The following is a 26,490-nucleotide window of genomic DNA, read 5'->3' as shown; positions in this document are numbered from 1 at the left end:
TAGTATATTATTTTTTTTCATTATTAGTACACATTAAAGTCATTGTTGGTATATTCTAGTCTTTCCATTATTAGTACACATAAAAGTTATCTTTAACTGTGCTTTGCATTATAAGTAGTAAAGTTGTCACATTAAAGCTATTATTAATAATACCTTTTAAACTTGACATTATTTGTGTATTACAAAATTGTCATTACTAGCATATTCTAAATTTGTCATTATCGGTGCACATTAAAGTTATCATACATTAACTTGTCATTATCAGTATATTCTAAACTTGTTATTACTAGTACACGTTAAAGTTATCATTAATAACACCTTCTAAACTTGTCATAATTATAAATTTGCCCCTATTGATACACATTATGATGATATTCTAAACTTTTCATTATTAGTAGAAATCAAATTATTCAATATTAGTACATATCATAGATATCTAATAGAACCTTCGAAAATTGTCATTATTAAAACATGAAAGTTATAATAAATATCATTTATCTAAATATTTGATTATATTATTAGTACACATTGTATATATCATTAATAGTACTATCGACAATATTCATTATTAATATATTCTAAACTGTTGTTCTTAGTATATTCTAAACTTGTTACTATTAGTGCATATTAAAGTTATCATTAAACGTATATTCAACATGTCATTACTAGTATTTTGTAATTTTTTCACTATTGGTACTCATTAAAGTAATTAGTACACATTAATTTTTTTACCTGCTAATTGCTATACTTTTTTTTTCCTAAATTTCCCATTTTTATTATAAAATCAAATTTTTCATTAAAATGTAAACTTGTCATTATCATTTCACATAGATTTTATCTTTAATCGTGCTTTCCAAACCTGTCATTATTAGTATATTCTTAACTTCACATTAATAGTGTATACAAAACTTACCACTGTTAATAGACATTAAAGTTATCCGTAATATTACCTTCTAAACTTGGCATTATTAGTATATTCTAAGCTTGTCGTTATTAGTACAAGCTAACGTTATCAATTATAGTGCCTTCTAAACTTAACCATATTAGTATACAGTGGTTAGTAGTAACTTTTAAAAGTTGTCGTTAAGGTACCTTCTGAACTTATGTTTATTTGTATATTACAAAATGCTATTTATAGTGTATTCTAATTTTGTCATTATTACCACATTAGCACATATTAACTCTAACTTTAATGAGTTCTAATAATGACAAAATTGGAATATACTAATAATGACATGTATGGAAGATAAAACGAATGACAACTTATATACAATATACTATAATATACTAATAATCACAGGTTTAGAATAACTAATGTATATTACAAAATTGCCATTACTAGCATTACTGAATTTGTCATTATTAGTGCACATTCTAAACTTGTCTATTAATGCAAGGTTTAGAAAATACTAGCAATAGCATAGTAGAAATTACTATTAATGACACTATGATACGTACTAATAATTAGTTTTGAATATACTAACAATAACATGTTTAGAAGACACTACTAATGATAACTTTAATATGTACTAATACTCAAAAGTTTAGAATATACTAATAATAACAAGTTTAGAATAATGTTAAAACTCGGAATATATTATTATTACCAAGTTAAGAATATACTAATAATGATAAGGATACAAGGTCCTAGTAATGATAACTTTAATGTATACTAATAAAGTTAAAATACCGAAGAAGATATGTTCAGTATTTACTAATAATGATGTTTCGAATTTACGAAGAATAACCACTTAAGAAAGTATTGTTAGTGATAACTAATGTGTACTAATAATGAGGGTTAGAACATAAAACTGACAAGCTTTAATGGATACTAATAAATACTTGACAAGATTGACAAGTTTAGAAGATACTGTTAAAGATAACTTTAATGTGTAGAAATAGTGACAATAGTGGATCATAACGATAAGTTTAGAAGGTTCTATTAATGATAACTTTATTTTGTACTAATGATAAGACAAGTTTAAGGTGTATCAATAATCGCAAGTTTAGAATATAATAATGATGATTTTAGAATATACTAAGGATGATAATTTTAGAATATACTAATAATAATAAGTTTAGAATATACTAATAATGAGAGTTGAATATCCGAACAATGACAAAATTATAATGACAATTTTAAAGGTGTTATTGATTATAACTTTAATGTGTACTAAACACAGGTTTACAATATTTCAATAATGACATGCATAAAAGGTTACATTAATGATAATGTTAATGTGTAGTAATAATGACACGTTTCATATATATTAACAACGTAAGGTTTAGAAAATACTAAATCTGACATTATAAGCATGTTCTAAATTTGTCATCATTAGTATATTCTACACTTGTCATTATTAGTACAAATTAAAGCTTGTCAATATTTGCATGTTCTAAGTTATCATTAATAGTATTTTCAATTTATCATTATTGCTATATCTTAAACATGTAAATATTAGATTCTTCTAAACTTTTTATTACTTGTATATTAAACCTTTCAGTATTAGTACATTCTAAATTAATAGTATTTTCTAAACTTGTCATTATTAGTATATTGAAAAGTTATCATTGATAGTATTTTCTAAACTTGCCATTATTAGTATATTCAAAACTTGTTATTATTACTAAACTTTAAGGTTATCATTAATAGTTCCTTCTAAAAATGTCATCTCATTGTTGGTATATATTAAAGTTGTCATCAATATTACTTACCCGGTCTTTATTTGTATATTCTAAACTTATTATTATACTCATTATTAAATTATTCTAAACTTCTTATTATCAATATATTCTACGCTTTTCATTTTGATAACACATAAAAGTTATTATTATTAGATTCCAACTTCCAACTTTAAGGTTATCATTAATAGTTCCTTCTAAAAATGTCATCTCATTGTTGGTATATATTAAAGTTGTCATCAGTATTACTTACCCGGTCTTTATTTGTATATTCTAAACTTATTATTATACTCATTATTAAATTATTCTAAACTTCTCATTATCAATATATTCTACGCTTTTCATTTTGATAACACATAAAAGTTATTATTATTAGATTCCAACTTCCAACTTTAAGGTTATCATTAATAGTTCCTTCTAAAAATGTCATCTCATTGTTGGTATATATTAAAGTTGTCATCAATATTACTTACCCGGTCTTTATTTGTATATTCTAAACTTATTATTATACTCATTATTAAATTATTCTAAACTTCTCATTATCAATATATTCTACGCTTTTCATTTTGATAACACATAAAAGTTATTATTATTAGATTCCAACTTTGTATTTATTAGTACACATTAACGTCATCATTAATAATATCTTCCAAACTTTTCATTATTAGTGCTTTATGAAATTGTCAATAATACTCCCTTCAAAACTTCTCATTATTACTATATTCTAAACTTGTCACACATTAAGGTTATCATTAATAGTACCTTCTATACTTGTTATTATCATATTCTAAACTTTTTATTATTAGTATATACTGAATTTATCATTTATCTTCTAAACTTGTCTTTATTAGTATATTGTAAACCTGCTCCTTATTAGTATAAATTAAAGTTATCTTGAACAGTACCTTTTAAACTTAAAATTATTGGTGTTGTACTAATAATCAGAAGTTTACAATATACTAATAATCAGAGGTCTAGAAGGTCTAGACCTCTGATTATTAGTATATTGTAAACTTCTGATTATTAGTACAACACCATCTTAACTTGTCATTGTTAGTACATTATAAACTTGTCATTATTAGAACACATTAAACTTATCCAAACTTGTTAGTATAAGTGTATTCTAAACTTTTCTTTATTAGTATATTATAAACCTGTTATAATTGCTACATATTAAAGTTATTATTAGTAGTATCTACTAAACTTCTCATTACTTGTACATTAAGAGTTTTTTCGTTATTAGTACACATTAACGTTATCAATATTACCTTCTTAACTTGACATCATTAGTATATTGTAAACTTGTCTTATCAAAAATACATTTAAACTTTTTTATTAGTACATGTTAGAACTATCATTAAAGGAATTTTCCTTTTTTTTTTACCAAAGTTGTCATTATTCGTATATTCTAACTTTGTCATTATTAGTACACATTACAGTTATCACTGATATTACCTTCTAATATTTGTAATTATCAGTATCGTCTATAATTGCCAATATCAGTGCATATTAAAGTTATCATTAATAGTACCTTCTAAACTTGTCCTTATTAGTATATTCTAAACATGTGATTATGAGTTATCATTAATAGTACTTTCTAAACGTAATGATCTTTCATGTTCTAAGCTTGTCACTATTAGTACACTTTAAAGTTATCATTAATAGAATATTCTAAAATTTCATTATTAGTATATTCTAAACTTGCCATGAATAGTGCAATTAAAGTTATCATTAATAATTTCTTTATTCTGATCATTATTAGTATGTTCTATGATAAACATTATTAGTATTAATTATCATTAACAGTATCTTGTAAACTTGCCATTATTAGTATGCTCTAAACTCGTCATTATAAGTATATTCTTAACGTATCATCATTACTATACACTAAACTTTCTAAACTTGTCATTGTTAGTATATTATAAACTTACCCATAATAGTATATTCTCAACTTTCACAATATTTATTATAAGTATCCTCTACAATTGCCATTATTAGTGCATATCAAAGTTATCATTAATAGTACCTTCTAAACTTGTCCTTATTAGTATATTCTAAACGTGATTATGAGTACATAATTATCTTTCATATTCTAAGCTTGTCACTATTGGTACACTTTAAAGTTATCATTAAAAGAGTTTTTAAATTTCATTATTAGTACAATAAAGTTATCATTAATAGTATTTTTCATTAATAGTACAATTAAAGTTATCATTAATAGTATTTTTAATCTGATCATTATTAGTATGTTCTATAATTATCATTATTAGTATTAGTAATCATTAACAGTATCATATAAACTTATCATTAAACTTTCTAAACTTATTATTAGTATGTTATATATACATTAAACTTTCTAAACTTGTCATTATTACAAACTTACCCATAATAGTATATTCTCAACTTTCATAATTAGTACACATTATAAGTAGCTTCCAAACTTGTATAAACTTGTATTTTCTAAAGTTGTCACTCCTACTACATATATAAGTTATTATTAAAAGAATCTTCTGAACTTGTCGTTATTGGTATATCCTAAACTTGTCATTAATAGCACTCGTTAATACCATAATCTTAACTTGTCATTATTAGTACACATTAAAGTTTTTATTAGTTGCACCTAAAAAGTGTCATTAATCGTATATTCTAAACTCTTCGTACATGTTAAAGATTGCTAAGAGAATCTTCTAATCTTCTCAATATCAATATATATAAAATTATTATTACAAACTTACCCATAATAGTATATTCTCAACTTTCATAATTAGTACACATTATAAGTAGCTTCCAAACTTGTATAAACTTGTATTTTCTAAAGTTGTCACTCTTACTACATATTTAAGTTATTATTAAAAGAATCTTCTGAACTTGTCGTTATTGGTATATCCTAAACTTGTCATTAATAGCACTCGTTAATACCATAATCTTAACTTGTCATTATTAGTACACATTAAAGTTTTTATTAGTTGTACCTAAAAAGTGTCATTAATCGTATATTCTAAACTTGTCGTACATGTTGAAGTTTGCTAAGAGAATCTTCTAATCTTCTCAATATCAATATATATAAAATTATTACTATTATATTCTAATCTTGACAACACAATAAAGTTATTAAAAGTAGCGATTATTACCGCATTCTAAATTTGTCATTATTTGTACAAATAAAATTTATCATTAATCGCACACTTCTTACTATTAGTATATTCTAATAATTCTTAGTATATTCTAAACTCGTCAATATTAGTGTGTCTTCTAAACCTGTCATTACTAGAATATTCTATTTTCTTCATTATTAGTACACATCTAATCTTGTTTTATTCTAACTTGGCATTATTAGTATGTTCTAAACTTATTAGTAACTTGGCATTATTAGTATGTTCTAAACTTATCATTAGTAAAAATTAAAGTAATTAATAGTACTTTCTAAACTTGTCATTAACAGTACCCTTTAGATAGTATAGTATAGTAAATAGTATCTTCTAAACCTGTCATTATTAGAATATTCTAAACTTGTCATTATAAGTACAAATCAAACTTTTTAAGCTTGTCATCATTAGAATGTTTTATACTTTTCATTATTACTACATATTTAAGTTATTATTAAAAGAATCTTCTGAACTTGTCGTTATTGGTATATCCTAAACTTGTCATTAATAGCACTAACTTGTCATTATTAGTACACATTAAAGTTTTTATTAGTTGTACCTAAAAAGTGTCATTAGTTGTATATTCTAAACTTGTCGTACATGTTGAAGTTTGCTAAGAGAATCTTCTAATCTTCTCAATATCAATATATATAAAATTATTACTATTATATTCTAATCTTGACAACACAATAAAGTTATTAAAAGTAGCGATTATTACCGCATTCTAAATTTGTCATTATTTGTACAAATAAAATTTATCATTAATCGCACACTTCTTACTATTAGTATATTCTAATAATTCTTAGTATATTCTAAACTCGTCAATATTAGTTATCATTAATAGTGTCTTCTAAACCTGTCATTACTAGAATATTCTATTTTCTTCATTATTAGTACACATCTAATCTTGTTTTATTCTAACTTGGCATTATTAGTATGTTCTAAACTTATTAGTAACTTGGCATTATTAGTATGTTCTAAACTTATCATTAGTAAAAATTAAAGTAATTAATAGTACCTTCTAAACTTGTCATTAACAGTACCCTTTAGATAGTATAGTATAGTAAATAGTATCTTCTAAACCTGTCATTATTAGAATGTTCTAAATTTGTCATTATAAGTACAAATCAAACTTTTTAAGCTTGTCATCATTAGAATGTTTTATACTTTTCATTATTAGTAGACATTAAAGTTATCATTGATAGTACTATCTAAACTTCAGTATATTCTAAACATGTATATTCTAAACATGTCTTCGTTGGTATATTCTAAACTTGTCATCATTAGTATGATCTAAACATGTCATTAATACTTCATATTAAATTCATCATTAATAGGACGTTCTAAAGTTATCTTTATTTGTATATTCTACATTTGTAAACATTCTAAACTAATGATTTTAGAACATACATTAATAGTACCTTCGAAATTCATCATTAACAGTACCCTATATATTTGTAATTATTAGTATATTTTAAACTCGTCATTATTAGTAGTATCTTCTAAACTTGTCATTATCGGAATATTCTAAACTTTTCATTATTAGTACCGATCAAAGATATCATTAAAGTTATCATTAATTGTACTTTCCAAATTTCTCATTATACGTACATGTCTACATTGGAATATTCTAAACTTGTCATTATTAGTATGTTCTAAACTTGTCATTAATAGCTCATATTAAATCTATCATTATTAGTATATTCTAAACTTGGCAATATTAGTATATGTTAAAGTTGTCTTTATTATTATAGTTTAAACTAGTATATTCTAAAGATGTCGTTATTAGTATATTCAAAACTCGTCATTATCAGTAAACTTATCACTAATAGTGTCTTCTAATCTTTTCATTATTAGTACACATTAAATCTATCATTTTCCAAACCTGCCATTATTAGTGTGTTCTACACATATCATTAGTGAAAAATAAAGTTCTTAATAGTACCTTATACACTAATCATAAACAGCATCCTTTTAACTTGTAATTATCAGTATATTCTAAACTTGTCAATATTATTACACATTAAAGTTATCATTATCGTTAAAAACTTATCACTACTAAACTTTAATGTGTACTAATAAGCTTAGAATATATATTCTAAACTTGTTTTTATTAGTACACATTAAAGTTATCATTAATAGTTCCTTTTCAATCTGTCGTTACAAATATTCTATATTTGTCATTGTTAGTACACAATAAATATGTTAATTGTATTTTCACACACTTCATTATTAGTATATTCTAAAATTCTCATGATTACTACACATTAATGTTATCTTTAAATATATCGTCTAATCTTGTTTTTATTGTTATATTCTAAACTTGTCAGTATTAGTATATTCTATTTTTTTTATTAGTTCATATCAACGTTATCATTGATAGTACCTTCTAAATTTATTATTATTAGTATATTCTAAATTCTAAACTTGTCATTATTATTACATATAGTTAATAATTATAGTGACATATAAATTTTATTGTAATTTGTAATTTGTAATTTGTAATTATTGTAATTTGTATTATATAAATTTGTAATCATTGGCATATCTTTCCATAATTAGTACTCATACATTTTCCTTCTAAACCTCTTTTTATTAGTATATTGTAAACTTCTGATTATTAGTACACATTAAAGTTATTATTAGTAATACCTTATAAACTTGTTAAAGTTAAATGCATTATTAGTACACATAAAAGTTATCATTAACTGTACCTTGCATTATAAATATATTGTAAACTTGTCACATTAAAGCTATACCTTCTAAACTTGACATTATTTGTATATTACAAAATTGCTATTTCTAAAGTTGTCATTGTTAGTGCACATTAAAGTTATCATGCAATAGTACCTTCTAAACTTGTCATTAGTATATTCTAAACTTATTATTACTAGTACACATTAAAGTTATCATTAATAATACCTTCTAAACTTCTCATAATTAGAATATCATAAATTTGTCCCTATCAATATTTATTATGCTGATATTTTATGGTTGTCATTGTTAGTATATTCTAAACTTTTCATCATTAATATAGACCAAATTATTCAATATTAGTACATATCAAAGATATTTAATAGAACCTTCTAAAATTGTCATTATACTTTATGCTGATATTCTATGGTTGTCATTGTTAGTATATTCTAAACTTTTCATCATTAATAAAAATCAAATTATTCAATATTAGTACATATCAATGATATTTAATAGAACCTTCTAAAATTGTCATTATTAAAACATATTAAAGCTATTATAGATATAATTGTCTATTTTCTTTATTATTGATTATTGTTGTTTATACCATTAATAGTACTATCGATAATATTCATTATTAGTATATTCTAAACTTTTGATATTAAAGTTATCAATAGTTCCGACTGAATATGTTATTCTTAGTATATTCTAAACCTGTTACTATCAGTTATCATTAAAAATATATTCTAAACATGTCATTACAAGTATTTTGTCAATTTTTCACTATTAGTACTCATTAAAGTAATTATTAGTACACATTAAAGATTTTGATAATAGTACCTGCTAAACGCTATACTTTTTTTTTTATAAATTTCCCATATTATCATAAATTAAATTTTTCATTAGTTTTGAATATACTAACAATGACATGTTTAGAAGACACTACTAATGATAACTCAAAAGTTTAGAATATAGTAATAATGACAAGTTTAGGATAATGATAAACTCGGAATATATTATTACAAAGTGTAGGATATACTAATAATGGTAAGGATACAAGGTCCTAGTAATGATAACTTCAATGTATACTAATAAAGTTTAGAATACCAAAGAAGATATGTTTAGTATTTACTAATAGTGATGTTTCGAATTTACGAACAATGACAACTTGAGAAAGTATTGTTAGTGATAAATAATGAGGGTTTAGAATATACAATTGACAAGCTAACAATGACAAGTGTTGAATATACCAATAATGACAAATTTAGAATATGCTAATAATGTCAGGTTTAGAATATACTTGTATATTATACAAATTTAGAAGGTATCATTAATGAAAAAATTAATATGTACCAATAATAACGAGCTTAGAATATATTAAGAATCACAAGTTTAGAATAATGACATAATTAGAGGATACTAATGGTAAGATTAGAAGATTCTTGATAACTTTAATGTGGAAAAGTTTAGAATAAGTTGATAATTGAAAGTATAGAAATTACTAAAAATGACAACTTTAGAAGGTTCTATATGATAACTATAATTTGTACTAATAATGAAAAGTTTAGAAGGTACTAATAATGACAAACTTAGAATGTATTACAAATAAAAACTTTTAATGTCTTCTGATAATTAATGTTTGGTATATACTAATAATGACAAGTTTAAAGGCACTATTAATGTCAGGTTTAGAATATACTTGTAATGACAAGTTTAGAATACACTAATACTAACAAATTCATGTTATTATATGTTATTATTCACATGTTATTATAATACATGTACTCTATTATGTACACATAATCACATGTTTACACTAGTGTAATAAAGTTTAAAAAGGTTATACTAATAATAATGTTAATGTGTAGCAATAATGACACGTTTGAAAAAAGCTAACAATGTCATATTAAGAAGCCAATAATAATGGTAACTTTAACATGTACTAATACTCACAATTTTAGAATATACTATTAATGACAAGTTTTAAATAATTATAAACTTTGGAATATATTAGTATTGCCAAGTTTAGAATATACTAATAATGGTCCTAATAATGATAACTTTAATGTGTACCAATAATGACAAGTTTAGAATAAGAAAGAAGATATGTTAGTATTTACTAATACCGATATTTTTCGAATATACGAACAATGACAACTTTAGAAAGTATTGTTAATGATAACTTAAACGTGTACTAATAAAGAGCTTTTAATGATAACTCAGATATGTGTTAATAATAACAAGTTTATAATATACAAAAAATTGACGAGTGTAGAGGATACTATTGATAATGAATTGAATGTGTACTAAAATGACTAATTTAGAAAGATACTATTAATGATAACTTTAATGACACTAATGATACTAATGATACTTTAATGATACTAATGATACTAATGATACTAATGATACTAATGATACTAATGATACTAATGATACTAATGATACTAATGATACTAATGATACTAATGATACTAATGATACTAATGATACTAATGATACTAATGATACTAATGATACTAATGATACTAATGATACCAATGATACTAATGATACTGATGATACTAATGATACTTTAAAGATACTATTAATGATAACTTTAATGTGTACTTATAATGACAAGTTTAAAATGCAGTAACAATGACAAGTTCAGGAAGTTCTATTACTGTAAACTTTAATAAAATCCAATATTGACAAATCTAGAAAACACCAAGAATGAGAAGTTTAAATTATACTAAAAATAAGATGTTTAGAAGGTACTACTAATAAAAACTTACATGGCAAATGGCAAATGTCGACAAATTTAGAACATACTAATGAAAAGTTATGAAACTACTATTAATAATAACTTTAATGTGTACTAATACTGCCAAGATTATGATATGCTAATAATCACAAATTTGAAAGGTACAGTAAAAATATATAAAAATGGCATGTTTAGAAGAAAAATTTAGAAGATAAATTTAGAATATACAAGTTTAATATAATAATAACTTTAGTTGGTGCTTATATGTGGTAATGTGGTAATATTGACAAGTTTAGACTACATTAAAAATAACATTTTTGTAATATACAAGTAAAAATAAGTTCAGACTGTACCTTAATGACAAATTTTAGAAGGTACTATTAATGATAACTTTAATGTGTACTAATATAAACAAAGCACTATATGTGAATAATTCGCTAGTGAACAGCGACATCAATCATACAATCCATGACCGTCGCGCAGAGGATTCGAACCACCGCCTATAGACCCAAGAGAGTCCACAGCACCCGCCTTTCACCCCTCGACCACAGACGATCTAAAAGTGTACTAACTCGTAATCTAACTGATTACCGAGATTGGGGAGGTTGCTAACTGCCACCCATATAACGATGTCGAAGCGTGAGGGGGATTCGATCTAGTCCTTACCATTCCCACTGGTGCGATTAGGTGTACTGTAAAAAGGTGGTTATATGGGTTGCAGTTAGCAACCTCCCCAATCTCGGTAATCAGTTAGATTACGAGTTAGTACACTTTTAGATCGTCTGTGGTCGAGTGGTTAAAGGCGGGTGCTGTGGACTCTCTTGGGTCTATAGGCGGTGGTTCGAATCCTCTGCGCGACGGTCATGGATTGTATGATTGATGTCGCTGTCCACTAGCGAATTATTCACATAGTTACGATGACGAAGCGTGAGGGGGATTCGATCTAGTCCTTACCATTCCCAACTGTGCGATTAGGTGTACTGTAAAAAGGTGGTTATATGGGTGGCAGTTAGCAACCTCCCCAATCTCGGTAATCAGTTAGATTACGAGTTAGTACACTTTTAGATCGTCTGTGGTCGAGTGGTTAAAGGCGGGTGCTGTGGACTCTCTTGGGTCTATAGGCGGTGGTTCGAATCCTCTGCGCGACGGTCATGGATTGTATGATTGATGTCGCTGTCCACTAGCGAATTATTCACATAGTTACGATGACGAAGCGTGAGGGGGATTCGATCTAGTCCTTACCATTCCCACTGGTGCGATTAGGTGTACTGTAAAAAGGTGGTTATATGGGTGGCAGTTAGCAACCTCCCCAATCTCGGTAATCAGTTAGATTACGAGTTAGTACACTTTTAGATCGTCTGTGGTCGAGTGGTTAAAGGCGGGTGCTGTGGACTCTCTTGGGTCTATAGGCGGTGGTTCGAATCCTCTGCGCGACGGTCATGGATTGTATGATTGATGTCGCTGTCCACTAACGAATTAATCACATAGTTACGATGACGAAGCGTGAGGGGGATTCGATCTAGTCCTTACCATTCCCACTGGTGCGATTAGGTGTACTGTAAAAAGGTGGTTATATGGGTGGCAGTTAGCAACCTCCCCACTCTCGGTAATCAGTTAGATTACGAGTTAGTACACTTTTAGATCGTCTGTGGTCGAGTGGTTAAAGGCGGGTGCTGTGGACTCTCTTGGGTCTATAGGCGGTGGTTCGAATCCTCTGCGCGACGGTCATGGATTGTATGAAAGCACTATATACTAATAAGGGTAAGTTTAGAAGGTACTATAATTGATAACGTTAACTTGTACTAATAAAGACAAGCTTGGAATATACTAATAATGCCAAGTTTAGAAGGTACTATTAGGGATAACTTTAATATCTATTAGTAGTGATAAGTTTAGTATATACTATTAATGAGAAGTTTAGAATATACTAATAATGACAAGTTTGGAAAGCACTATTAAAGATCAAATCTATACGAAATGATAATTAAAAGTTTAGCATATGACAAAGTATAATCTAATTTATAATAAAATGGGAAATTTAGAAAGAAAACGTATAGCGTTTAGCAGGCACTTTAATATGTACTAATAATTACTTTAATGAGTATTTATAGTGAAAAATCTACAAAATACTAGTAATGGCGTGTTTAGAATATACTTTTAATGATAACTTTAATATGCACTGATAGTAACAAGTTTAGAATATACTAATAATATCCTCTACAATTGCCATTATTAGAGCATATTAAAGTTATCATTAATAGTACCTTCTAAACTTGCCCTTATTAGTATAATTATGTGATTATTAGTACACTTGAATGCATATTAGAATTATCATTAATAGTGGTTTCTAGGCTATTGGTACACTTTAAAGTTATCATTAGTAGAATGTTCTAAAATTTCATTATTAGTATATTCTGAAATTGTCATTATTAGTTCACATTAAATTTATCATTATTTGTATTGTAAACTTCTCATTATTAGTATGTTTTCAACTTGTTCAAATAAGTATATTCTTAACGTATCATTATTACTATTCATTAAACTTACCATTAATAGTATTTTTTCTAAACTTGTCATTTTTAGTATATTATAAACTTACCCATAATAGTATTATTTGTTATTATCAGTATCCCCTACAATTGCCATTATTGGTGCATATTAAAGTTATCATTAATAGTACCTTCTAAACTTATCGATATTAGTATATTCTAAACATATTATGAGTACATATTAGAGCTATCATTAATAGTACTTTCTCAACATGTACTTCCATATTCTAAGGTTGCCACTGTTGGTACACCTTAAAGTTATCATTAATAGAATATTCTAAAATTTCATTATTAGTATATTCTAAACTTGTCATTAATAGTACACTTTAAAGTTCTCATTAATAGTATCTTTAATATGATCATTATGAGCATGTTCTATAATCATCATTATTAGTATTAGTTATTATTAAGAGTATCTTGTAAACTTGTCATTATTAGTATCTCCTATACTTTTCATTATAAGTATATTCTTAACGTATCATAATCACTATACTTTAAACTTACCATTAATAGCACTTTCTAAACTTGTCATTATTAGTATGTTATAAACTTACCCATAATAGTATATTCTCAACTTTTATAATTAGTACACATTAATGTTATCATTAATAGGAGATTGCAAGCTTGTATAACCTTGTATATTCTAAAGTTGTCATTCTTAGTACATATTTGAGTTATTATCAAAAGAATCTTCTGATTTTGTTGTTATTGGTATAACTTGCACTCGTTAAAATGATCATTGATACCATAATCTTAATTTGTCATTATTAGTACACATTAAAGTTTTTTTTATTAGAAGTACTAGGAAATATTAAAGTTATCGTTGATAATTCCTTTTGAACTTGTCATTACTAGTATAATTCAAACAATGATTAGTAATCATTATTAGTGTATTCTAAACTTGTTATTATTAGTCATTATTCAAAAACTCTAATTGTACCTTTTAAATATGACATTATGACACATTAAACTTGTCGTTATTAGTATATTCTAAACTTTCTTTAATAGTACTTGTTAAAGATATTGCTAAGATAATCTTAATCTTGTCAGTATCAATATACATTAAAGTTATTATTACTATTATATTCTAATCTTGACATTATTACAACACAATAAAATGATCAAAAGTACCGATTATTACCGCATTCTAAATTTGACATTATTTGTGCAAATAAGATTGATCATTAATCCCACACTTCTTATTATCAGTATCTAAATTTGTTATTATTAGTAAACATTGAAGTTATCATAAATAGTTCCCTCTAAACTTGTCATCATTAGTATAAAAGTTAAGAAAGTTAATAATAACTTCAATGTGTACTAATAATTACAGATTTAGAAGATACTATTTAGATACTACTTTAGAATAATTATTAGAATATACTAATAATGACATGTTTACATGTCATTATTAGTATATTCTAATAATTATTCTAAAGTAGTATCTAAATAGTATTCTAAAGTAGTATCTAAATAGTATCTTCTAAATCTGTCATTATTAGTACACATTGAAGTTATTATTAACTTTCTTAACTTTTCATTAGTATGTTCTAAACTTGTCGTCATTTGCCATTTGCCATATAAGTTATCATTAATAGTACCTTCTAAACATCTCATTTTAGTATAATTTAAACTTCTCATTATTGGTGTTTTTTAAATTTGTCAATATTGGAATTTATTAAAGTTTATACATGTAGAACTTTCTGAACTTGTCATTTTAACTGCATTTTAAACTTGTCATTATTAGTACACATTAAAGTTATCATTAATAGTACCTTATAAACTTGTCTTTGTATCTACACATTAAAGTTATCATTAATAGTATTTTTCTAAATTTGTTATTTTAGTACACATTCAATTCATTATCAATAGTACCCTCTACACTTGTCCATTTTTGTATATCATAAACTTGTTATTATTAACACATATCTGTGTTATCATTAACAGCTTCTCTTTATTAGTACACGTTTAAGTTATCATTAACAATACTTTCTAAAATTGTCATTGTTCGTATATTGAGACTGAACCTGCTACATCACTCAGGAAACCTGTTGAATATTTTAGATATTTCTTTTCTCCTGATATCATGGAACACATTGTATGCCAAAGTAACCTGTATGCATCACAAAAAGACATTCAAAATAGTTTGAGCTTGAGTGTCCTTGAGTTTGAGCAGTTTTTTTATCTTTATTTGCCATGTCCTTAGTCAAGTTATCAGGCTCACGTCTTTATTGGAAAGGCAAACTTCATTGCCCCATGATTACAGAGAATATGAGTAGGGACAGGTGGGAGGAAATAAAAAGAAATATACACTTCAATGATAACTCTACCTTGCCAAATAACAACTCAGACAAATTATTCAAAGTCAGACCACTACTTACCCATCTTGATGCTAAGTTTCGTGACATTCCCAAACCACAACGACTGTGTGTAGATGAACAGTTGGTCCCATTCAAGGGTGTTTCTTCTTTGAAACAGTATTTACCAAGTAAACCTCACAAATGGGGCTACAAAGTCTTCTGCCTTTGTGGTGCAGATGGCATCATGTATGACTTTGAGGTATACACAGGGAAAATTCTGCCTGCACCTGGAGAACCAGATCTAGGACCAAGCTCAAATGTGGTACTGGATTTAGCCAGAAGTATCCCTACAGGCATGAATCATCTGTTGTATTTTGACAATTGGTTCACGTCACTCCAGCTAATGACCACACTAGCTAAGAAACAGGTACTGTGTTTGGGAACTGTTAGAGTAAATAGACTCCCAGGCATTTCCTTTGATAATGACAAAGACCTTTTGAAAAAAGGTAGGGGAACCAACCAAGAAAAAAAAAAACACTGGTAGATGATGTTGAAATTTGAGCTGTGAAATGGATGGATAATAGGTCAGTTCATCTGCTGTCAACATTTGCCTCAGCAGAACCAATGAATGAATGTAAAAGGTATGGCAAAAGGGTAACAACATGATTCCGTGTCCTCAAATTGTGATAGATTTGATGGACTCCCTCCTGTCACTGTATAAAATCCATACCAGATCTAAGAAATATTATCATAAGATCTTTTTTCACTTTTTGGATGTGACTGTTGTGAACTGCTGGTTGTTATACCGTAGAGGCTGAACAGACCTTGGGATTCCTTCCAGGAATATTATGATGCTCCAGGACTTCAAGTTTTCTTTAGCAGAAGCTTTGGTTCTTGAAGGGAAGAGTGCGGTATCTAGAAAGAGATCAATCGCAGCAGAGTTTGGACGCAAAAAAAAAAAAAAAAAAAAAAAAAAAGGAAGGCCCTTCCACTAAAGCCATTCCAGGTGATGAAATCCGAACTGATGGCTTTTGCCATTATCCATTGGTAGCAAGAGGCAGGTGCAAGAACCCAAAGTGTGATGCTGCCCCAGTCATCTACTGTAATAAGTGCAAAGTACATTTGTGTATAAACAAAAACAAAAATTGCTTTCTTGAGTTCCACACAAAATAAATGTTGAAGATAGAGTATATTGATTGTCGTTTTTATTGATAAGTTCATTTTTGTATGTAATAAACTGAGGAATGTCAAGCTTCATGTGTATCAAATATTTTGTCTTGATTTGCTAAAATAAATATCATGTAGTCCTCTCTTAGTGAAAAATTATGAACTAAGAAAATACAAATTTTGTAATAAAGGACGACCGTGACATATATGGAACATCAGCCCATTAGAATCATTCATAGGTTTGTGACACATACCATGTAACTTTGTGTAACATTCTACATTTTGGTTACAAATTTTGCAATAATTTGGAGCATTTCATTATGTTATAGTTTAATTGAAATTCGTTACTAAAGAAAATGGATATAATGATAAAAGAAAACGGAAATGTTTTGGGACATACTATGACAAACCTAACTAATTAATTTTTTTTTCTGTTATATATCACTGTAAAGAAATAAGATATTTCTTTTTACACTATTCCATCTGTTTCTTTATTATTTATTATGAATTTATATATGGGGTTATAGGCTAAGCAAGCAACAAATTAGAAATCTTAAACTCCTTGCATTGTGCATAGTTTCAAATATTTTGTCAAAATCTCCAGACAGACTTTCTCCTTCCAAGTTGCATGTATAGACAATATGATTTACTTCATAATGAACCCACAGTTTTTTTTATTCCAAGAGACATGAAAATAACACAATGTTTGAAAATGAAATTGAAATTGAGGAAGATTCCTCAGATGAAGATGCTGATATTGCAATTGTAAATGATTCTTAAGAATCAGAAGAATCTGACACTGGTAAGAGTTTACATGTCTAACCTTCTCAAGGATTTACCATACAATGCAAATCTAACAACATGGCTAAGACTGGTATTTTCTTCTATGCATAAAATGACACATAAGAGATGCAGTGCACATAGTTTTTGCAATTGATTGCAGATGGTGAGTCCAATGATGAGGGTATTCCAGTTGTATCACAGTCTAAAGAAACTACCTTTATGGAGGACAGTTCAATTGAGTCACAGTGCTAAAGAAGTCCTAGTGTGGAAGGGATCTTTTCCTGAATCCACTTCATTACAGACGCCATACCAGTATTTCAAATGCTTTTTTGACGACTGTCTCTTACAACACATTGTTGATGAATCAAATTTATTTGCAGTTCAGCAAAATCCTGAATGTCCACTCAATCTCACTAAAGAGGAGTTAGAGTAGTTCATTGGTACAATATTTTACATGTCTATATTTTGTCTACCTAGAACCCGAATGTATTGGGCTGCTTCCTGTAAAAGGTGAGAAAACATAAAACACAACATCCACTTCAATGGCATTTCCATGATCCTTCCTTATAATGATATAAATAGGGATAAGTTGTTCAAAATAAGGTCTCTAGTTGATTATTTACTTTCAAAGTTTCAGGCAATACCTCAACAGCAGATGCTATGTATAGATGAGCAAATTGTGCCATTCAAAGGAAAATCAGGAATGAAACAATATAATCCTTAAAAGCCCCATAAGTGGGGTTTTAAAATCTTTGCATTGTGTGATGTTCAGGGCCTTATTCATAATTTTTATATCTATGCTGGGAAAATTCATCCACCACTTAATCATCCTGACTTAGGGGCTAGTGCAAACATTGTTTTGAAGCTTGCTCAAGTAATTCCTATGAATTTGTCACACATTCTTTTCTTTGATAATTGGTTCACATCTCTGAAACTCTTGATTGCTCTTAGAAAGTTAGGAATTGTTGCCCTAGGAACAGTTAGGCAAAATAGACTTAAAGGATGTAGGCTAACAAATGACAAGCACCTGCTACGCCTAGGAAGAGGAACATATGAAGGGAAAGAGGGTACAATTGAAGGTACTGAAATACGCATCATAAAGTGGGGCGACACAAAATGTGTGACACTGGCATCTACTTATGCATCTGCTGAGCCAAGTGCATTGGTTGAAAGATGTTCGGGAATATAATGATTTTATGGGAGGGGTTGATTTACTAGATGATTTGGTAGCTTATTACAGAATAAAAATTAGATCCAAGAAGTATTATCATAATTTTTCTTTCATTTTTGGATATGGTAGTTGTGAATGGCTTGTTGTTGTATCGCCGTGATGCTGATAGTCTTGGTATTGTCAAGTCAAAAAGATTTGATTCACTGGGCTTCCGATCTGAGGTTGCTCAAAGTCTTGTGTTGTGATGTCATGTAGTGATGTGAGAACAGATGAAATAAGTCACTGGCCTCTAACCTGTCGATGATCGACAGAGGTGTAGGATGCCTAATTGCAAGGGCAAATCTATGATAAAATGCAGCAAATGTCGTGTTCATCTATGCCTAAACAAGACATCAAATTGTTTTATGAAGTTTCATACAAATTGAATCTTTTTCTTTTATTTTAGTAGAAATATAATTGATGGAATTTATTTCTTCTGTGTTTATAACAAGTTTAATATATATATATATATATATATATATATATATATATATACATATATATATATATATATATTTACAGCAAATGTCATATTCATTTATGCCAAAACAACACCCCAAATTTCTCAATTTTCCTACAAAGTGCATTTATTTCTTCTATTTATATATATATAAAAAAAAACAAGTTGAGCAGATATTTGAGTTTATTATCCCCTACGGTTCAATGTGCCAATTTTGTCACAAAGCTATAACTTCATAAATAATCACAATTTGGTAATTCTGATGATTACTATTTATTAATATACTGTAATAGACTGAAGACCCCAGAAGTTCACACAAAGCCTAGTAACAAAGTAGACAGGATAGGACTCTTGATAAACGGTGAGCTCAACTCTGATAGGAACACCATAGCCAATCACTTCAACACCTTTTTCACAACCATTGCCACAAAACTAGTTAAATCCCTCCCTACAGGTTCTGGGAAGTTTGGGCTGAGGTACGTTCAGGAGTATTATAAGGACAACTCCTCAAAGTGTTTCAAACTGCATAAGACCACTCAAAAAGAAGTGTTTAAATTACTGGCTAGCATAAGTGCCAATAAGGCTACAGGGTTAGATGACATTCCTGCGAGGTTTGTTAAGGATGGAGCCTCAATTATTACTCCCCCAATAACCCACATAATAAATTTGTCTATTGGTTCAGGATTTATCCCAAGCGACATGAAAAGGGCTCGGGTAACACCTCTTTACAAGAAAAACGCAAAAACTGAGGCAGGTAACTACAGGCCTGTTTCAATTCTAGGTATTATTTCGAAGGTCTTAGAACATACCGTATACAACCAGTTAGATACCTACCTCAGGGAACGTAATCTACTATACGGTATGCAATCTGGTTTTAGAACGAACTACTCAACAGCTTAATATATCTTTACGATATGATAAAGCAGGAATGCGACAGAGGTAATTACACGGGTTTAGTCTTGTTGGATCTTCAAAAGGCATTTGATACAGTGGACCATGATATTCTATTAAAAAAAAAACTTCAGGCATTAGGAGTGGCGAATATTGGCTGGTTCAAGTCCTACCTTACAGGTCGCAATCAACTAGTACAGGTAAATGGTTCAATTCTAGGACCGCTGCTGTTCCTGATCTATATTAACGACATGCCAGGTACGGTGAACTGTAAGTTACTGCTATTTGCAGACGACTCCGCTCTAATTGTCTCAGGTAGGGACCCGGTTGAAGTAGAGGAGAAACCGAGTGTCAAACTGTCATCGGTCCAGGACTGGCTCATAGATAATAGGCTGTCCTTACACCTCAGTAAAACGGAAAGTATTGTCTTCGCATCCAAACCCAACCTCAGGAAACGCAGCGATGTACAGGTCAGATGTGGGGTTAATGTCTTAGAGTCAAAACAAGAAGTAACCTATCTTGGAATACCCTTAGATCAGTCCCTCTCAGGGAATGCTATAACAGATAAGATTGTTTCCAAGTGTTCACATAAAGTCAAATGTTTGTACAGAAAAGCCAGAAATTTTGATCTGGAAACAAAGAAACTTCTGGTCTCAGCCCTGTTACAACATCACTTCGATTACGCTTGTAGCTCTTGGTACAGTAGTCTGAGCAGAAAAAACCAGTCCCGGCTACAGGTTACACAGAATAAGATAATCAGATTCATACTAAACCTACCTCAACGTAGTCATATTGGTATTGAAGAATTTAGCAAGGTAGGAATGTTACCAGTAAAATATCGTGTCCAGCAGCTGTCCATCTATAGCGCATTAGAATCCACCTGTTTCAATCGAGTCAATATGCATGACCTAGAAATTATTATCCTAGGTGATTTTACAATGTCATTCATAATTCTGCTCCCTCATATGTGAGCTGTAATTTTACATTATCGGCTGAGAACCGAACCCGGAACAGTCAAGAGTCTCTTATCGTACCTCATGCAGGTCCCTTCACAAAAAACAGTTTTCACTTCACAGGTGCTCAACTATGGAACTCACTACCTGTGTCCATTAAGAAGCAAGGTTACCTTCAGAAAAAAGTCAAGGGTTACTATATGTCTCAGCTATGGACAGAGAACAGCCTTGACTTTGTGTACTACTAGTCAAGGATACTAGTAAGGGATACCTGAATCCATGAGTAATACCATCCATATCTGCGTTCACCCATAACTGTTTCTGACCTCCCCTCCCCCCCTTTTTTCAGAAGTTTAGTTAAGCATAACAATGATTGATGTGTACAATTTGGTTTCCACCTTTGTTTTGCCAGTTATAATATGGCATATGCCTCAGGTAGGTTCCGAGAACAGTTATGATCTGACCTCTTTCCTCATTCTCCTTGTTGTTTTACTCATTCGAGTACTGGTCCCCTGTACCCTACCTCTGGTGCTTCAGGTTTACTATGAGTAATTGGGCAATTACTATGAGTAGTACATTATGTACTACTCATAGTAATTGCCCACTCCGTCCTGAGATTCAGGTAAAATGTTAGATTTAATTAATAGGTAACCCTAGCTGCAGTGTAGGATCCACTATAACTACATGTTGTTACAGTTGTTGAATATTGTAGTATATCAGTAATGGTCCTACTCTGATATAGTACTCACTCATACATGTTGATGCAGATGTAGAAAAATGCAATATATTATTAATGGTACTACTCCGATACATACTGCTTTGTTACAGTTTAACATTATTTTGTTGTTCCTTTGCTGAATGCAAGGTTCCTTTTGGATGGTGCTCAAATATTCGGACTCAATGTTCCTATGTGTACAAACATTTCAGTAATATTAGCAAATCTATAACAATGTTTACGTGTCATATGTGTGTATTATTCATGAGTGTCTCTGGTCCCCTCAACCCCTTATGTATGTTTGTCCGTGTGACTTAATGTAGAAAAATTACCTGATGAGGACCACAATGGAAATAAGCGTTCATGCTTTTTGTGTTATCCTCGGCAATTTACATTTATTATTTCGAACTATGTGTTCTTGTCATTATTTGCACTTCATGTACATTGATTTATTGCCAAATAAAGTCTATCTATCTATCTATCTATCTATCTATCTATCTATCTAAACTTGTCATTATCGATACATATTATTAGTAGTATCTTCTAAACTTGTCATTATTTGTATATTCTAGTATTATTAGTACACGTTAACAGTACCTTCTACCTTCTTAACTTGACATCATTAGTATATTATAAGCTTGCCTTATTAGTACACATTTAAGTAATCATTGATAGTATATTCTAAATTTGTCATTATTAGTATTTTCTAAACTTGCCATTATTAGTAGACATTAAAGTTATCATTAAAATACCTTCCTAATTTTTCATTATTTGAATATTAACCTCTTCTTATTAGAACACATTAAAATTATAGTCATCAATAGTATATTTCAAATTTGTGATTATTAGTACAAATTAAATATATCATTAGTAGATCCGTCTAAGCCTGTCATTCTTAGTATATTCTAAACTTCTCCTTATTAATACATTAAAGTTATAATTGTTAAAAATAATAATAATACTAATTGTTAATGATAATCTAAACTTCTCATTATCAGTATATTCTAAACATGTTATTAGTCAGCATTAATAGTAACTTCTAAACATGACATTAGTTTTATCTATTCATGGAATGGTCTGAATATGTCATTATTAGTATGTTCTAAACCTGTCCTTATTTGTTCAAATTAAAGATAGCACCTTCTAAATTTATAATTGTGATTATATTCTAAATTATTAATACACATTAAAGTTACTTTTAATAATACCTTCTAAATTTGTCATTATTAGGACACATTAAAAATTTCCTTAATGGTACCTTGTCATTATTAGTATATTCTAAACATGTAGGCAGTACTTGCCATTGTTATATTCTAAACTTTTCATTATTATTACACATTAAAGTTTTCATTAATAGTACCTTCTAAACTTCTCAATGCTAGTATGTTCTAAACATGTCATTATTAGTAGTATATTATAACTTATCATTTTTAGAATACCTTATAGGTATCAGTAATAGTTCCTTCTAAACCTGTTACTATTTGTATATTCTAAACTTATCATAATTAGTAGACAGGAAACTTTCATTATTAAAAAGTTGCCATTATTATTATATGATAAACTTTTCATTAATAACACAAATTAAAGTTTTTGTTATCAGTACCTTCTAAACTTATCATTATTGTTATATTCTAAAATTCTCATTATTAACACTCATTAACAGTGCCTTCTGAACCTATGTATTAGTATATTCTAAGCTTGTCGTTTTTAGAACACATTAGATTTATCATTAATAGTACCTTCTAAATTTGTCATTATTAGTATATTATAAACTTGCCATTATTACTATATTCGTTCGTATATTCATTTTATTAAAGTTACCATAAATATTTCCTACTAAACTTGTCATCATTAGTATATTCTAAACATATTATAAGCACACATTAAGGTTGTTATTGATACTGTAGTATATTTTAAACTTGTCATTATTAGCCACATTAAAGTTATCTAAATAGTACCTTCTATATATGTTATTAGTCTAAACTTGTATATATATATATATGTCTATATATGTCATTCATATAAACTTATCATTATAAGTACACATTAAAGTTATTACATTTTTCATTATTAGGATAATTTAGACTTTTCATTCTCAGTATATCAATAACATTACCTTGTAATCATTTAATTGTTAGAGCATTTTTATGTTGTCATTATTAGTATATTCTAAACATGTTATTGTAAACTTATCATTACTAGTACACATTACACATTACAGTTATCATTAATTGCAACTACTAGTATTTTGTATTCTTTTTCATTAAAGTAATTATTAGTGCTAATAGTACCTGCTAAACGCTATACGTTTTTTTTCTATCATAAATTAAACTTTTCATCATCATTTCACATAGAATTTATTTTTAGTAGTGCCTTTCAAACTTGTCATTATTCTAAACTTCTTATTTGTATATACTAAACTTATCACTATTAATAGACATCAAAGTTATAATTTGTTTCTTAACTTTTTATTAGTATATTCTAAATTTATCATCGTTTGCCATTATTATTTTAATACTTATTTTGTCATTAATTGTTCACATATAAGTTATCATTAACAATACCTTCTAAACATCATCATCAATAATTAACTTTCATATTCTAAGCTTGTCACTATTGGTACACTTTAAAGTTATCATTAAAAGAATATTCTAAAATTCCATTATTAGTATATTCTAAACTTGTCATTGATAGTACACATTTAAGTTATCATTAATTGTATCTTTAATCTGATCATTATTAGTATGTTCTATAATTATCATTATTAGTATTAGTTATCATTAATAGTATCCTGAGTATCTTGTAAAATTGTCATTATTAGTGTGTTCTAAACTTGTCATTATAAGTATATTCCTAACGTATCATTATTACCATACATTAAGCTAACCATTAATACAATTTCTAAAATTGTCATTATTAGTATACTATAAACTTACCCATAATAATAATAATATTCTCAACTTTCATAATATTTTCTAATATTTATTATCAGTATCCTCTACAATTGCCATTATTAGTGCATATTAAAGTTGCCTTCTCAACTTGTCCTTATTAGTATATTCTAAACATGTGATTATGAGTTCATATTGGAGTTATCATTAATAGTACTTTCTAAACATGTAATTAACTTTCATATTCTAAGCTTGTCACTCTTGGTACACTTTAAAGTTATCATTAATAGAATATTGTAAAATTTCATTATTCGTATATTCTAAAATTATCATTAATAGTACATATTAAAGTTATCATTAATAGTATCTTTAATCTGATCATTATTAGTAAGTTCTATAATTATCATTATTAGTATTAGTTATCATTAATAGTATCATGAGTATCTTGTAAACTTGTCATTATTAGTATATTCCAAACTTGTCATTATTAGTGTATTCATAGCTTATCATTTTTAGTAAACAAAGTTATAGTGTCTAATACCTTCCAAAATTATCATTATTTGTATATTCTGAAAGTGTCCTTATACATTCTAAATTTGTCATTAATAATACACAATTTTATACTAAACTTGTCATTATTAGTATATTCTAAACATGACATTGTTAGTATATTCTACACTTGTCATTATTAATACACATTAGAGTTAAGCTTGTCATTATTAATACACATTAGAGTTAAGCTTGTCATTATTTGTATGTACTAAACTTGCCATTATTAGTACACATTAAACCTACCATCAACAATACTTTTTAAACTTGTTATTATTCGTATATTCTAAACATATCTTCTTTGGTATATTCTAAACTTGTCATTATTAGTACACATTAAAGTTACACTAAAGTCACAAAGTTTAGGACCTAGTCTTATCACTATCAGTGGGTTCCAAAGTTGTCATCATTAGTTTAGAATATTTGTATATTCTAAACTTGTGAGTATTAGTACACATTAAAGTTATCATAAGTAGTATATTCTAAACATGTTATTGTAAACTTATCATTACTAGTACACATTACACATTACAGTTATCATTAATTGCAACTACTAGTATTTTGTATTCTTTTTCATTAAAGTAATTATTAGTACTAATAGTACCTGCTAAACGCTATACGTTTTTTTTCTATCATAAATTAAACTTTTCATCATCATTTCACATAGAATTTATTTTTAGTAGTGCCTTTCAAACTTGTCATTATTAGTATATTCTAAACTTCTCATTTGTATATACTAAACTTATCACTATTA

The sequence above is a fragment of the Oratosquilla oratoria genome, chromosome 9, assembly GCF_046742065.1.
Source record: "Oratosquilla oratoria isolate Oo_2021 chromosome 9, ASM4674206v1, whole genome shotgun sequence".
In the NCBI taxonomy this organism is placed as follows: Eukaryota; Metazoa; Arthropoda; class Malacostraca; order Stomatopoda; family Squillidae; genus Oratosquilla; species Oratosquilla oratoria.
Note: the sequence above shows the minus strand (reverse complement) of the source record.